The 14,987-nt window shown below is 42.2% G+C and overlaps 1 pseudogene; it reads left to right on the forward strand.

Moving 5' to 3' along the window:
- Positions 1 to 1,105: 1,105 nt before the first annotated feature.
- LOC123131715 (histone H2A.1-like) lies at positions 1,106 to 1,971 on the forward strand (annotated as a pseudogene).
- The last annotated feature ends 13,016 nt before the right edge of the window (positions 1,972 to 14,987 follow it).

Consider the following 14,987-nt stretch of genomic DNA (forward strand, 5'->3'; position numbering starts at 1 on the left):
ACTGAGTTAGGAATGGTGGAGCTCGGGACCCGGCGCGCGCGGGGGGGGGGGGGGGTCGTACACGGACTAGCGGGTGTGGTGGCGGCTGAGGGACTGTGAGGCTCGAGGATCAATGATGTCTTAGGAGCTCGGGTGTGGCAATGTAGCTTGGGGACTATGTCAAAGGATAATGCACAATCCACTCCATTTTCATCTCACAAAGTCACATGAATCACGCTAATCGTTAAAAAGATAACAAAAGTAACATTAAACACAAAGTTCAACAAATAATAGTAACATCTCATGCGCTGTAAGAGTGAAAAAAAGACAAAGGACCAGAGTAATGAAAGTAGGCAAAAAACAAACAAATGAACAGACTAATGAAAATAGGCTCATTAATAACAAGGGTTAACAAAAAATCCACACACAAATGTGTCATATACATGTTCACCCAGCTCTTTTTAAACATACCATTGACATTTTTTAGATGCTACATATAGAAACATTTCACGCACCCAAGCAAATCAACTTCTTTATTACTCGCATGATTCATGATTGTTTTCCCAATGTGAAACAACTTATGACGACATTGACAATGGCCACAATTGTTATCCTTACCCATCCTTATTTTTTCACTCCACAGACTGTACAACGCATATACCTTCCATTTCTTAAACTTCAAGTTTCTAATCAAAATTTGCCAAATTTGAACATTTTAGTCTATGGAGTGATGAAACTGAATATGGCCAATACCCGATGCTAAATTGTTGATCCACACATGATGAATGGGCTTACTACCAAAAAAATGTGATTAGCTACAACAACAAAATAATGTTATACATATAAGCAGATTCGTCTCGGTGAAAAATCAATTGGCTGCAAGATAAGAGTGGAAATTTTTGTACAAATGATGCACAAAGACAATCATCAAGTGGTAAAAGAAAATCCCTGCTCTCTGATTGGCCGATTAGACCCTCACACGGATCGTGCCCCCAAACTGATCTCGACCGCCCGCACCCTGCAGATCCAACGGCTGGCGCACCGCATCACGCGGATCGCTCCCCCCGCCAGCGGCGCTCCCTCCTCCGGATAAAACCCGCGCCCACGCCAGCGTTCCAACACACAAGCTCAGAGCATTCCGATCCAGCGCCGCCGCCGCCAACACCACACCTCGAGAGCCCTCGTCGCCGGAGAAGTAGCAGCAAGCAAGATGGCCGGAAGGAAGGGCGGCGACAGGAAGAAGGCGGTGACCCGCTCCGTGAAGGCCGGGCTCCAGTTCCCGGTCGGCCGCATCGGGCGCTACCTCAAGAAGGGCCGCTACGCCCAGCGCGTCGGCTCCGGCGCCCCCGTCTACCTCGCCGCCGTCCTCGAGTACCTCGCCGCCGAGGTACGCACAGATGTCCTCCCTCCTCGAGGCTGTTCTGCTCTGTTCTTGCACTGTTCGACGGATGACTGACGGATCTTTCCTGTCCCCGAGCATCAGTTCTGCTCTGTTCTTCTTGTGTTCGACGGAAAACTTACAGATTTCGTTTTTGAATCTCAGGTCCTGGAGCTTGCCGGCAACGCGGCCAAGGACAACAAGAAGACCCGCATCATCCCGCGCCACCTGCTGCTCGCCGTCCGCAACGACCAGGAGCTCGGCAGGCTGCTTGCCGGCGTCACCATCGCCCACGGCGGCGTCATCCCCAACATCAACTCCCGTGCTGCTGCCCAAGAAGTCCCCCGCCGCGGCCGAGAAGGAGGCCAAGTCGCCCAAGAAGAAGACCTCCACCAAGTCCCCCAAGAAGAAGGTCGCCGCCAAGGAGTAGAATTCCCCATAGCATAGCCATTGTTGCTTAGATCCATTTCTCATGGACAAGATGAGCAGTCTTTTGGTTAGTTAGATGAGTAGTGGTTCTGCCCTTAGATTCGCTGAGAAAGGGTGGCATTATGTCTGTGATTTCTGTAGGAATGGCTAAATATGCAATCGCTCAGATCTTAATTCTCTTGTTCTATCTGTGGGTGAAATTGATCCTGTTAATCCTTGCTTCCTGTGCTGTTTTATCCTAGTACTAAATTCTCACTTATATCGGCTGAAAAATCCCCCAATTCTTTGCTCTCTGAATTATGGTGCTCAATTGCAAACACTGATTGTAAATTCCTTATGAAGATCAACACAATCATATTACTATTGAGCTGCAGAGAAAAAATTCGCACCTCATGATCAGCTTTCTGTCAGTCAGCACCACCATCTTAGACTTGCTCAAGCATGTACCAACGAACCACAAAAGCCATGCCAAGACATTCCTGCAGTTAATTTCGCCTTGATCTTTCCCTCTGTAGTTGAGTTCTTTACATGTTGTATTCACAGGCCAAACAAATTCTTCCGGTTGGAGTTGAGCCGGCCGTATGCAAACTGAAGTTTGGGGAGTCAGGACTCAGGTGTATGTAACAAACCACAAACCAGATTTATGATTTATGAGCCACTAGCCAGATAAGGTACTAATTTAGATTGACCTAAAGCAGAAACAAACATTGAGGAATTAAGATAGCAACCATGCTCATGTAAGAAAACTGATATAGTGATGTTTCACTTCGTTCCATCAATAAAAAAATATTTTTCTGAAAGTAAAATTGGTAACCACCATGGAAATACAACAGGTACAAATCTCAGTAAAAAAACTTTGAATTGAACACATTGATTCTCCGCTAAATCGCTTGCAACCAAAACTAGTACCGAGTCCATGGAAGGTCTTGTGCTAAGGATATAGGTTTTGTGTACGCTTCTCTTGTTTTTCATGCTGTTTTCGAGGGTTTATATCGTTTTTTCCATTATATTTTTCTGTTTGTTACATTTTTCTTTTGCTGAATTCCATTTTATTGTTTCATTTTTTATTTTTCCTCTGTTGTCTCTATTTATTTTTCCTATTCGTCTTCTTTCAAAGTTTTCCCTTTTTACTTTTTCGTCGACTTTCTCTTATTTGTTTTTGTTTTGTCTCGGATTTTTAGTACTTTTTATAAATATATTTTTTAAAATACATATTTTTAAAAATAAAAACATGAACCGTTCTTAAAATGGCACATACATGTTTTGTAAAAACTTTATGAGAAAACTTTTCAAATGACCCATCACTTTTAAAACATAAATATTTTTTCAACACATCAACACTTTTAATAACTACATTAATAACTTTTAAGAATTACAATTGTGAACACTTCTAGAAATTAAGAACATTTATTTTAAACATGCAAGCTCTTTTTTCGAATTACATTAGCACTTAAAACAACTGAACATAAATCACAATAACACTTTTTAAGTCTATTTGGATATTTTTTAATGTGCAAATTTATTTCAACATTAGAGTATCACTTTTTAAAAATATGTGAACACTTTCTTGTAACTTCATGAACATGTTTCAGAATGGAGCAAACATTTTGTTAAATGATACTATATAAAATACATGAAACATTTATCAGGTTACTTTAATTATAGTAAAGAAATGCATGACCACTAATTTAAAAACTTGATCTTTTAAAATCTACATGAACATTTTTTTTAAACATACAAATATGTTTTGAAAGCCACGAGCATTATCAGATACATTTTATAAAATTACATAAAAAGTTCATCTGTGTGAAAAATTGGTAGCACAAATATTTTTATTTTTTTAACTTATTTATTTTACATTGTACTTATAAAAGCGACAAAAAACATAAAACCATTGGGGGTGAAGAGACTCACTCACGCCCGGCCACTCGCATCTGGTACTCAGTTTTTTTCTCGATGTATGGACTCAGGTACTCCTTTCATTCCATTTTCTTGTCGTAGTTTTAGTTCAAATTTAGTGCTTACCAGTTAACTATACCTTCGTGTTGCATACATGGGCTAGTCCAAAATAGAACATACGTTAGCGGCGCACGTGTTGAACACTATACCACCATTGGCGCCTGCTTGTAATTACGATGCTCAGTTGAACGGTGGCCCAGTAGGGATTGCTCCTCGCTCTGCCCAATGTAACAGCGCCATTCGCAAAGGCTATATCTCTTTTACTGTTTCTCTCAAAAATATATTTCTTTTTTTTTGCAATGAAAAGGGAGTTTTATTCCGTATTTATTGGGTTACAATCAAAGAGGCAATAATTCCCCAATACATGGAGGTGTATGACCTAGTCACACCTCGGTGGCATGTTCCGAACGACTATATTGATCTCGTCTAAGTTTCTGAGGATGTAGCATGTACTCACCTCTGGCGCTTGGGGTGCTCACATCTTAGTGGGCCAGTCCATTGAACCCATTTTGGGGCGGTTCTCACGATTGGGTTTTAGAACCTTCCTTGCAGTTTTTTATTTTTGTTTTTCTGTGTATCAAATACAGTACATGAAAACATTTTTCAAATACATGTTATGAAAGCAAGTTAAATATTTTTCAAACACATGGTGACTATTTTTTGAATGGATGAAACATTTCTTTAAAAATAGATGAAGAATTTTCGTACAATATATAATATTTTTTCTGAAATATAGGTTTGAATGTTCTTATGCCTACATTAAAACTTTTTGCAAATTCATGGGAATTTTTCCAATGATAGGAAACAAAAAATTTAAACTACGTGATCATTTTTATGCATTGTACAACCATTTCTTAAAATTTTCATAAACTTATTTCTGAAATGTGTGAACAGCTTTTTAAATTTCACAATTTCTTTTGAATGAAACGATTTTTTAAAAGATACACATATATTTTCTCCATTGTTCAAACGTTTTTAAAAAATGGTAAGTACATTTTTTTGAAACACACAAACATTTTGAAATTGTCACCACCATCTTGTTGAATAGTATGACATTTTAAAACAATTATGCAAACAAATGTTTTATATTGTGTTAGCATTTTCTAAATGCTAGAGCAGTATTTAAAAATTTTCAAGTTAGTTAATTGTTGAATATATATAGCATCTATTGTTGTGTTTTCAAAATCATAAAAAGGTAAAAAAACAATGAAACAAATGAAACTAACGAACCTAACACTTTTGGGTCGGCCCACCATACGTCGTGCTTAAGGCAAGGTGTTGTTGGTCTTGTAGAAGCGAGAGAAAGCATCACACTGCCCAATATAGAGCATCTTCAACTGCTAACAAGGATTATATAGCGCTTATTGCGAGAAGTTCCGAATAAGTAGGGTCAATAGTTCAGCATTTAGGTCGTAACATTTAGCAATAAAGGAATCTTAGACTCAACAAGTGCTTTCCGAACCTCACCAACCAACCTGGATTTTGATTCTTTTTTGTTATTCTAACCGGATATAAAAACCATAAAGATTGTTTCCAGCCGAGTACCCATATGACATAAGCGCTCTTGGGTGGGGTGGGCCCTCATTCTCCAGGTCTTTGAGTGCACGTCGTACCACGTGGTTGGTACACTAGGCGAATAGATACTTACTTTAAGGATTTGGCACCTTTGCTAGATGGAGATTAAGTGACTTCTATTAGCACCGGACCATCGAGTCGAATTTCTCGTGTCATGTGCCTAGCCTCACCACTAGCGAAGTAGCCGACTCATTAAACCACTTTTTGGGATGGGAATGCATAGAAAGAAAAGAAAGAAACAAACCAAATGAATAAACGAACGAACTTACAACCGGGTCAGCCCACTAGGGATCGAGATATAGCCTGTGTCCCTGACAGGACCTCCTATTTGACCGGAGTCAACACACAGATGGCAATGGGGCCCCGAAACCCGCGTCCCCGTGGGTTTTACCCTATTGGGGGACGGGGATAGGCATCTTTTCATCCCCGCGGGGCTGTTGTTGGGCACATTATACAACCCGACACGTTTCGTGGGTTTACACACGTTTCGGTAGTCCCCGAACCCGAAACCCGGCAATACCCGCGAAATTACATTATTTTTTACCACCGTAGCCATCTTACCCCCGAAATCTTAGAGGCCTTGATGTGTTCAATATTGGATAAGAAACAAATATAAAGGTGTGTCTTTCTTTACATATCATCATAAAGTTTATCATTATCTTGCTACAATGTTTCATAAGATGTTCATTACTACTTATTTGATTCTCATAGATGCTGAAAATGAATAAGGACAAAGCTTTTGGAGTTGTTTTCAAGACATTCAAGAGGGAATGCAGGTGAAGTACAGGTACTTGCAAATTTCATATACTAATCTACATATTGTTCTCATGTTTAACTTTAGCTTGAGTGAATTTTGATCTTCCCTAGGACTTGGCATTTTGATTTGGCATTGGAAGATTTGAAGATGGTCGTTTGGAGGCTTGGAGATGTGAAAGATGCCATGATGATTCCAACTTTAAAGTGATTTGTGAACTATAAGTTCTATTTCCGAACTTATATAGCCGTTGAACTATCTACTATTGTTTTTTGTTGAAATTTACTCAAGTTATGCTGCTGAAATGTGCTTGTTTTGCTGCTGAAGTGTTATTCCTTGTCGCCACTATGTTTGTTTAAATATTTTGATTTTATCGTGGGTTCCCCGAAATCCGATGGGTTTAGGGGACGGGCTGAAAACTAGCCTCGCACACAATGATGGGGACGGGGATGGGTTTACGATTTTCTCATGGGGATGGGTTTGGGAAGGCAAAACCCGATGGGTTTCGTCCCTGTTGCCATCCATGCGTGTGTTGATGGGCCGACTCATTAGCATTATGCGGTAGCAAGCCGAAAGCAATAGAGTTTTCTTGATGATGTATGGTAGCGAACCGATGAACTGTAGAAAACGAGTGTATTATATGTAGCGAGCCAATTTATCTTAGCAGTAGATGCACTATATCGACCGGGATAATGTAGCAAGCATTTTTAAAATATTGAGAAAATGTTATTGAAATTGTGAACAATCTTTGAAAACACAGACAATTTTTAAAACGCTGAATAATTTTTGAAAGATTGGATAGTTTTCATTTTTTTAATGATTTTTAGCAATTCCATTCATTTTTGAAAAAACAAACAATTTTTAATTACAAAACTTTTAAAAGAATATGAACATTTTTCTCAAAATTTGAACATTTTTTAAGTTCCAATTTTTTTAACGATATGATTTTTAAAAGAAATTCTAAACATTGTATTTAATAACAAGGATGGATTGTCATCTAGCTACTGCCATGTACCCATAGTCCAAAGAAAACTACTCATGTGAAATTATGGTAGTAGCAAGGTTTATGTTGATGGCTGCCGTGATGAATTCCCTCATGGAGAGTATGGGAAAATGCATATAGATTGGATCATGACGGGACATAGAGGTGTGGCTGTGAATTGTTTGCCTCTATATAAAATCGGTGTTTTCGTGCAATTATAAAGGTGGAGGTGCCGAGAGGTGGTGGAGCGGAGTCCCATGGGGCCCATGTGGACACCCCTCGCATCGTGGGGCCCATATGACTCTCCAAGCAGGGCTAGGTGCCTCTGGAAGCTTCTGGACTTGAATCATTTTTGGGAATTGCCCCCCTTTTTGAGCTTGTGAAAATTGATTTTACTTAAAAGCCACAAAACTACACAAAACAACATTTTGTCCTTGGACCGAATTAATAGGTTAGTTCGAAAAAAATTGGTGCTAAAACTATGGAAAATAACGTAATTATATTATGAAACAAGCGAAAATTGTGCACACATCTAAGACATATGAAAAGCACTCGAGTGTAAATACCAAGAATTCGCGACAAAATCAAGGAACCTCGGGATGGCTGTGAGTACATATGGACTGAATTCGTTTGTGAACTAGCACATAACATAACACATGGCGTGTGTTTGTATGGTTATACAACCCCATGGCTCTACATAAAGCGGAAGTATATACACACATGGTTATGCTAATTCAAGGGCCGACACAACCAAGGAACAATATTAACTTGTATCTCCAGCTATTGAAGGATGATGTACACATCATGGGCTGCTGGAGGGGTCAATACCTGGGATGCCAATGAAGGGGATCATTTCCCTACAAGAGTTGTGCTGATCACAATGGTGCAACGCTATCTTGGTTATGTATATGTCTCCTGCAGGTATGCCATGGGCACTGCAAATGTGTTACGTGTATGGATGATACAACTTTTGACGAGACATCAAAAGCCAGCTCTTGCAAAATTGTGTTTATGGGGCGTTGAAAGTGGCTTCAGAAGGATGTAGTGGATAACTCGCAAAGATCTGTTCGACAGTAAAACTCAAGACCGATTAAAGTCACGTACAAGAAGCGAAGAAAAAAAGCCGCCATATGTTGAACGACAGAACTAGTGCCCTAAGTCAGGATAGAAGCAAAAGGCCCCATAGAAGTCATTGTTAACAATATGAAAAAGGGAGTCTGCTTTTTGGGGCTTGTCGTATTGGATAGTTCCCGATACACCTCGTTGTCTTGATGTCATGCAGCTCACAAAGAATGTCTATGAGAGTTTGCTTGGCACATAGTTTGACATGTCGAAAAAAGAAAAAGTTAGGTTGAAGGCAAGATAAGACTTGGAAGACCTTGGTATTAGGGCTGAGTTGCACGCACATCATGAGTAGAGGAAACAACCACGTGCAATTTTTTTCTTCCAAAATTCAAGGATGACAACTCCCTCTGTTGGGGAACGTATCAGAATTTTAAAATTTTCTACGCATCACCAAGATCAATCTATGTAGTCATCTAGCAACAAGGGAGAGAGGAGTGCATCTACATACCCTTATAGATCGCGTGCGGAAGTGTTCAAAAGAACGGGGTTGATGGAGTCGTACTCGACGTGATCCAAATCACCGATGACCTAGCGCCGAACGGACGGCACCTCCGCGTTCAACACACGTACGGTTGGGAAGACGTCTCGTCCAACTTGATCCAGCAAGGGGGAAGGAGAGGTTGATGAAGATCCAGCAGCACGACGGTGTGGTGGTGGAAGCAACGGTGATCTCGGCAGGGCTTCGTCAAGCACAGGGAGAGGGAGGAGTGTCACGGGAGGGAGAGGGAGAGGCCAGGGGCTAGGGTGCGGCTGCCCTCCCTCCCCCCCACTATTTATAGGACCCCTAGGGGGGCGCCGGCCCTAGGAGATGCCATCTCCAAGGGGGGGTGGCGGTCAAGGGGGTGGCTTGCCCCCCAAGGCAAGTGGGGTGCCCCCCACCCCTAGGGTTTCCAACCCTAGGCGCAGGGGGAGGCCCATGGGGGGCGCACCAGCCCACTAGGGGATGGTTCCCCTCCCACTTCAGCCCATGGGGCCCTCCGGGATAGGTGGCCCCACCCGGTGGACCCCCGGGACCCTTCCGGTGGTCCCGGTACAATACCAATTACCCCTGAAACTTTCCCGATGGCCGAAACTTGACTTCCTATATATAAATTTTCACCTCCGGACCATTCCGGAACTCCTCGTGACGTCTGGGATCTCATCCGGGACTCCGAACAACTTTCGGGTTACCGTATACTAATATCTCAACAACCCTAGCATCACCAAACCTTAAGTGTGTAGACCCTACGGGTTCGGGAGACACGCATACATGACCGAGACGACTCTCCGGTCAATAACCAACAACGGAATCTGGATACCCATGTTGGCTCCCACATGCTTCTCGATGATCTCATCGGATGAACCACGATGTCGAGGATTCAATCAATCCGTATACAATTCCCTTTGTCAATCGGTACGTTACTTGCCCGAGACTCGATCGTCGGTATCCCAATACCTCGTTCAATCTCGTTACCGGCAAGTCACTTTACTCGTACCGTAATGCATGATCCCGTGATCAACCACTTGGTCACATTGAGCTCATTATGATGATGCATTATTGAGTGGGCCCAGAGATACCTCTCCGTCATACGGAGTGACAAATCCCAGTCTCGATTCGTGCCAACTCAACAGACACTTTCGGAGATACCTGTAGTGTACCTTTATAGTCACCCAGTTACGTTGTGACGTTTGGCACACCGAAAGCACTCCTCTGGTATCCGGGAGTTGCACGGTCTCATGGTCTAAGGAAATGATACTTGACATTCGGAAAAGCTACAGCAAACGAACTACACGATCTTTGAGCTATGCTTAGGATTGGGTCTTGTCCATCACATCATTCTCCTAATGATGTGATCCCGTTATCAATGACATCCAATGTCCATAGTCAGGAAACCATGACTATCTTTTGATCAACGAGCTAGTCAACTAGAGGCTCACTAGGGACGTGTTGTGGTCTATGTATTCACACATGTATTACAATTTCCGGATAACACAATTATAGCATGAATAATAGACAATTATCATGAACAAAGAAATATAATAATAACCATTTTATTATTGCCTCTAGGGCATATTTCCAACAGTCTCCCACTTGCACTAGAGTCATTAGTCTAGTTACATTGTGATGAATCGAACACCCATGCAGTTCTGGTGTTGATCATGTTTTGCTCTAGGGAGAGGTTTAGTCAACGGATCTGCCACATTCAGGTCCGTATGTACTTTACAAATCTCTATGTCTCCATTTTGAACACTTTCACGAATGGAGTTGAAGCGACGCTTGATATGCCTGGTATTCCTGTGAAACCTGGGCTCCTTGGCAAGGGCAATAGCTCCAGTGTTGTCACAGAAGAGAGTCATCGGGCCTGACGCATTGGGTATGACTCCTAGGTCGGTAATGAACTCCTTCACCCAGATTGCCTCTTGTGCTGCCTCCGAGGCTGCCATGTACTCCGCTTCACATGTAGATCCCGCCACAATGCTTTGCTTGCAACTGCACCAGCTTACTGCCCCACCATTCAAAATATACACTTATCCGGTTTGTGACTTAGAGTCATCCAGATCTGTGTCGAAGCTAGCATCGACGTAACCCTTTACGACGAGCTCTTCGTCACCTCCATAAATGAGAAACATATCCTTAGTCCTTTTCAGGTACTTCAGGATATTCTTGACCGCTGTCAAGTGTTCCATGCCGGGATTACTTTGGTACCTTCCTACCAAACTTACGGCAAGGTTTACATCAGGTCTGGTACACAGCATAGCATACATGATAGACCCTATGACCGAGGCATAGGGGACGACACTCATCTTTTCTCTATCTTCTGCCGTGGTCGGGCATTGAGCCGTGCTCAATCTCGTACCTTGCAATACACGCAAGAATCCCTTCTTTGACTGATCCATTTTGAACTTCTTCAATATCTTGTCAAGGTACGTACTCTGTGAAAGACCAATGAGGCGTCTCGATCTATCTCTATAGATCTTGATGCCTAATATATAAGCAGCTTCTCCAAGATCCTTCATTGAAAAACACTTGTTCAAGTAGGCCTTTATGCTTTCCAAGAATTCTATATCATTTCCCATCAACAGTATGTCATCCACATACAATATGAGAAATGCTACAGAGCTCCCACTCACTTTCTTGTAAATGCAGCCTTCTCCATAAGTCTGCGTAAACCCAAACGCTTTGATCATCTCATCAAAACGAATGTTCCAACTCCGAGATGCTTGCACCAGCCCATAAATCGAGCGTTGGAGCTTGCACACCTTGTCAGCATTCTTAGGATTGACAAAACCTTCCGGCTGCATCATATACAATTCTTCCTTAAGGAAACCATTAAGGAATGTCGTTTTGACGTCCATTTGTCATATCTCATAATTATAGAATACGGCAATTGCTAACATGATTCGGACGGACTTCAGCTTCGCTACGGGTGAGAAAGTCTCATCGTAGTCAACCCCTTGAACTTGTCGATAACCCTTAGCGACAAGCCGAGCTTTATAGATGGTTACGTTACCATCCGCGTCTGTCTTCTTCTTAAAGATCCATTTATTTTCTATGGCTCGCCGATCATCGGGCAAGTCAGTCAAAGTCCATACTTCGTTTTCATACATGGATCCTATCTCGGATTTCATGGCTTCCAGCCATTTGACGGAATCCGAGCCCGCCATCGCTTCTTCATAGTTCGAAGGTTCACCGTTGTCTAACAACATGATTTCCAAGACATGGTTGCCATACCACTCTCGTGCGGAACGTGTCCTCATGGACCTACAAAGTTCAGTAGCAACTTGATCTGAAGTTTCATGATCATCATCATCAACTTCCTCTCTAGTTGGTGCAGGCACCTCAGGGATATTTTCTTGAGCTGCGCCACTTACCGGTTCAAGAGGTAATACTTCATCAAGTTCTACTTTCCTCCCACTTATTTCTTTTGAGAGAAACTCTTTCTCTAGAAAGGACCCATTCTTGGCAACAAAGATCTTGTCTTCGGATCTGAGGTACAAGCTATACCCAATAGTTTCTTTAGGGTATCCTATAAAGACGCATTTTTCCGATTTGGGTTCGAGCTTTTCAGGTTGAAGTTTCTTGACATAAGCATCGCATCCCCAAACTTTTAGAAACAACAGCTTAGGTTTCTTCCCAAACCATAATTCATACGGTGTCGTCTCAACGGATTTCGACGGAGCCCTATTTAAAGTGAATGCGGCAGTCTCTAAAGCATAGCCCCAAAATGACAGCAGTAGATCGGTAAGAGACATCATAGATTGCACCATATCCAATAGAGTGCGATTACGACGTTCGGACACACCATTACACTGAGGTGTTCCAGGCAGCGTGAGTTGTGAAACTATTCCACATTTTCTTAAGTGTGTGCCAAATTCGTGACTCAAGTATTCTCCCCCACGATCTGATCGCAAGAACTTGATTTTCCTGTCACGTTGATTCTCAACCTCGCTCTGAAATTCCTTGAACTTTTTAAAGGTCTCAGACTTGTGTTTCATTAAGTAGACATACCCATATCTACTCAAGTCATCAGTGAGGGTGAGAACATAATGATAGCCACCGCGAACCTCAACACTCATTGGACCGCACACATCAGTATGTATGATTTCTAATAAGTTGGTTGCTTGCTCCATTGTTCCTGAGAACGGAGTCTTGGTCATTTTACCCATGAGGCATGGTTCGCACGTGTCAAATGATTCATAATCAAGAGACTCCAAAAGTCCATCTGCATGGAGCTTCTTCATGCGTTTGACACCTATGTGACCAAGACGGCAGTGCCACAAGTATGTGGGACTATCATTATCAACCTTACATCTTTTGGCATTCACACTATAAATATGTGTAACATTACGCTCGAGATTCATTAAGAATAAACCATTCATCAACGGAGCATGACCATAAAACATATCTCTCATATAAATAGAACACTCATTATTCTCGGATTTAAATGAGTAGCCATCTCGAATTAAACGAGATCCTGATACAATGTTCATGCTCAAACTTGGCACTAAATAACAATTATTGAGGTTCAAAACTAATCCCGTAGGTAAATGTAGAGGTAGCGTGCCGACGGCGATCACATCGACCTTGGAACCATTCCCGGCGCGCATCGTCACCTTGTCCTTCGCCAGTCTCCGCTTATCCCGCAGCTCCTGCTTTGAGTTACAAATGTGAGCAACCGCACCGGTATCAAATACCCAAGAGCTACTACGAGTACTGGTAAGGTATACATCAATTACATGTATATCACATATATCTTTAGTGTTGCCGGCCTTCTTGTCCGCTAAGTATTTGGGGCAGTTCCGCTTCAAGTGACCACTTCCCTTGCAATAAAAACACTCAGTCTCAGGCTTGGGTCCATTCTTTGACTTCTTCCTGGCAGCTGCTTACCGGGCGTGGCAACTCCCTTGCCGTCCTTCTTGAAGTTCTTCTTACCCTTACCTTTCTTGAACTTAGTGGTTTTATTCACCATCAACACTTGATGTTCCTTTTTGATTTCCACCTCTGCTGATTTCAGCATTGAATATACCTCAGGAATGGTCTTTTCCATCCCCTGCATATTGAAGTTCATCACGAAGCTCTTGTAGCTTGGTGGAAGCGACTAAAGGATTCTGTCAATGACCGCGTCATCCGGGAGATTAACTCCTAGCCGAGTCAAGCGGTTATGCAACCCAGACATTTTGAGTATGTGCTCACTGATAGAACTATTTTCCTCCATCTTACAACTGAAGAACTTGTCGGAGACTTCATATCTCTCGACCCGGGCATGAGCTTGGAAAACCATTTTCAGCTCTTCGAACATCTCATATGCTCCGTGTCTCTCAAAACGCTTTTGGAGCCCCGGTTCTAAGCTCTAAAGCATGCCGCACTAAACGAGGGAGTAATCATCAGCATATGACTGCCAAGCGTTCATAACGTCTTGGTTCTCTGGGATGGGTGCGTCACCTAGCGGTGCTTCTAGGACATAATCTTTCTTGGCAGCTATGAGGATGATCCTCAGGTTCCGGACCCAGTCCGTATAGTTGTTGCCATCATCTTTCAGCTTGGTTTTCTCTAAGAACGCGTTGAAGTTGAGGACAACGTGGGTCATTTGATCTACAAGACATATTATAAAGATTTTAGACTAAGTTCATGATAATTAAGTTCATCTAATCAAATTACTCAATGAACTCCCACTCAGATAGACATCCCTCCAGTCATTTAAGTGAAACATGATCCGAGTTAACTAGGCCGTGTCCGATCATCATGTGAGACGGACTAGTCAACATCGATGAACATCTTCATGTTGATCGTACCTTCTATACGACTCATGCTCGACCTTTCGGTCTTCTGTGTTCCGAGGCCATGTCTGTACATGCTAGGCTCGTCAAGTCAACCTAAGTGTATTGCGTGTGTAAATCTGGCTTACACCCGTTGTATTCGAACGTTAGAATCTATCACACCCGGTCATCACGTGGTGCTTCGAAACAGTGAACCTTCGCAACGGTGCACAGTTAGGGGGAACACTTTCTTGAAATTATTATGAGGGATCATCTTATTTAAGCTACCGTCGTTCTAAGCAAATAAGATGTAAAATATGATAAACATCACATGCAATCAAATAGTGACATGATATGGCCAATATCATTTGCTCCTTTTGATCTCCATCTTCGGGGCTCCATGATCATCGTTGTCACCGGCATGACACCATGATCTCCATCATAGTGTCTTCTTGAAGTTGTCTCGTCATCTATTACTTCTACTACTATGGCTAACGCTTTAGCAATAAAGTAAAGTAATTACATGATGTTTATGTTGACACGCAGGTCATAAATAAATAAAGACAACT

This window comes from Triticum aestivum, chromosome 6A, assembly GCF_018294505.1.
Source record: "Triticum aestivum cultivar Chinese Spring chromosome 6A, IWGSC CS RefSeq v2.1, whole genome shotgun sequence".
Taxonomy (NCBI): domain Eukaryota; kingdom Viridiplantae; phylum Streptophyta; class Magnoliopsida; order Poales; family Poaceae; genus Triticum; species Triticum aestivum.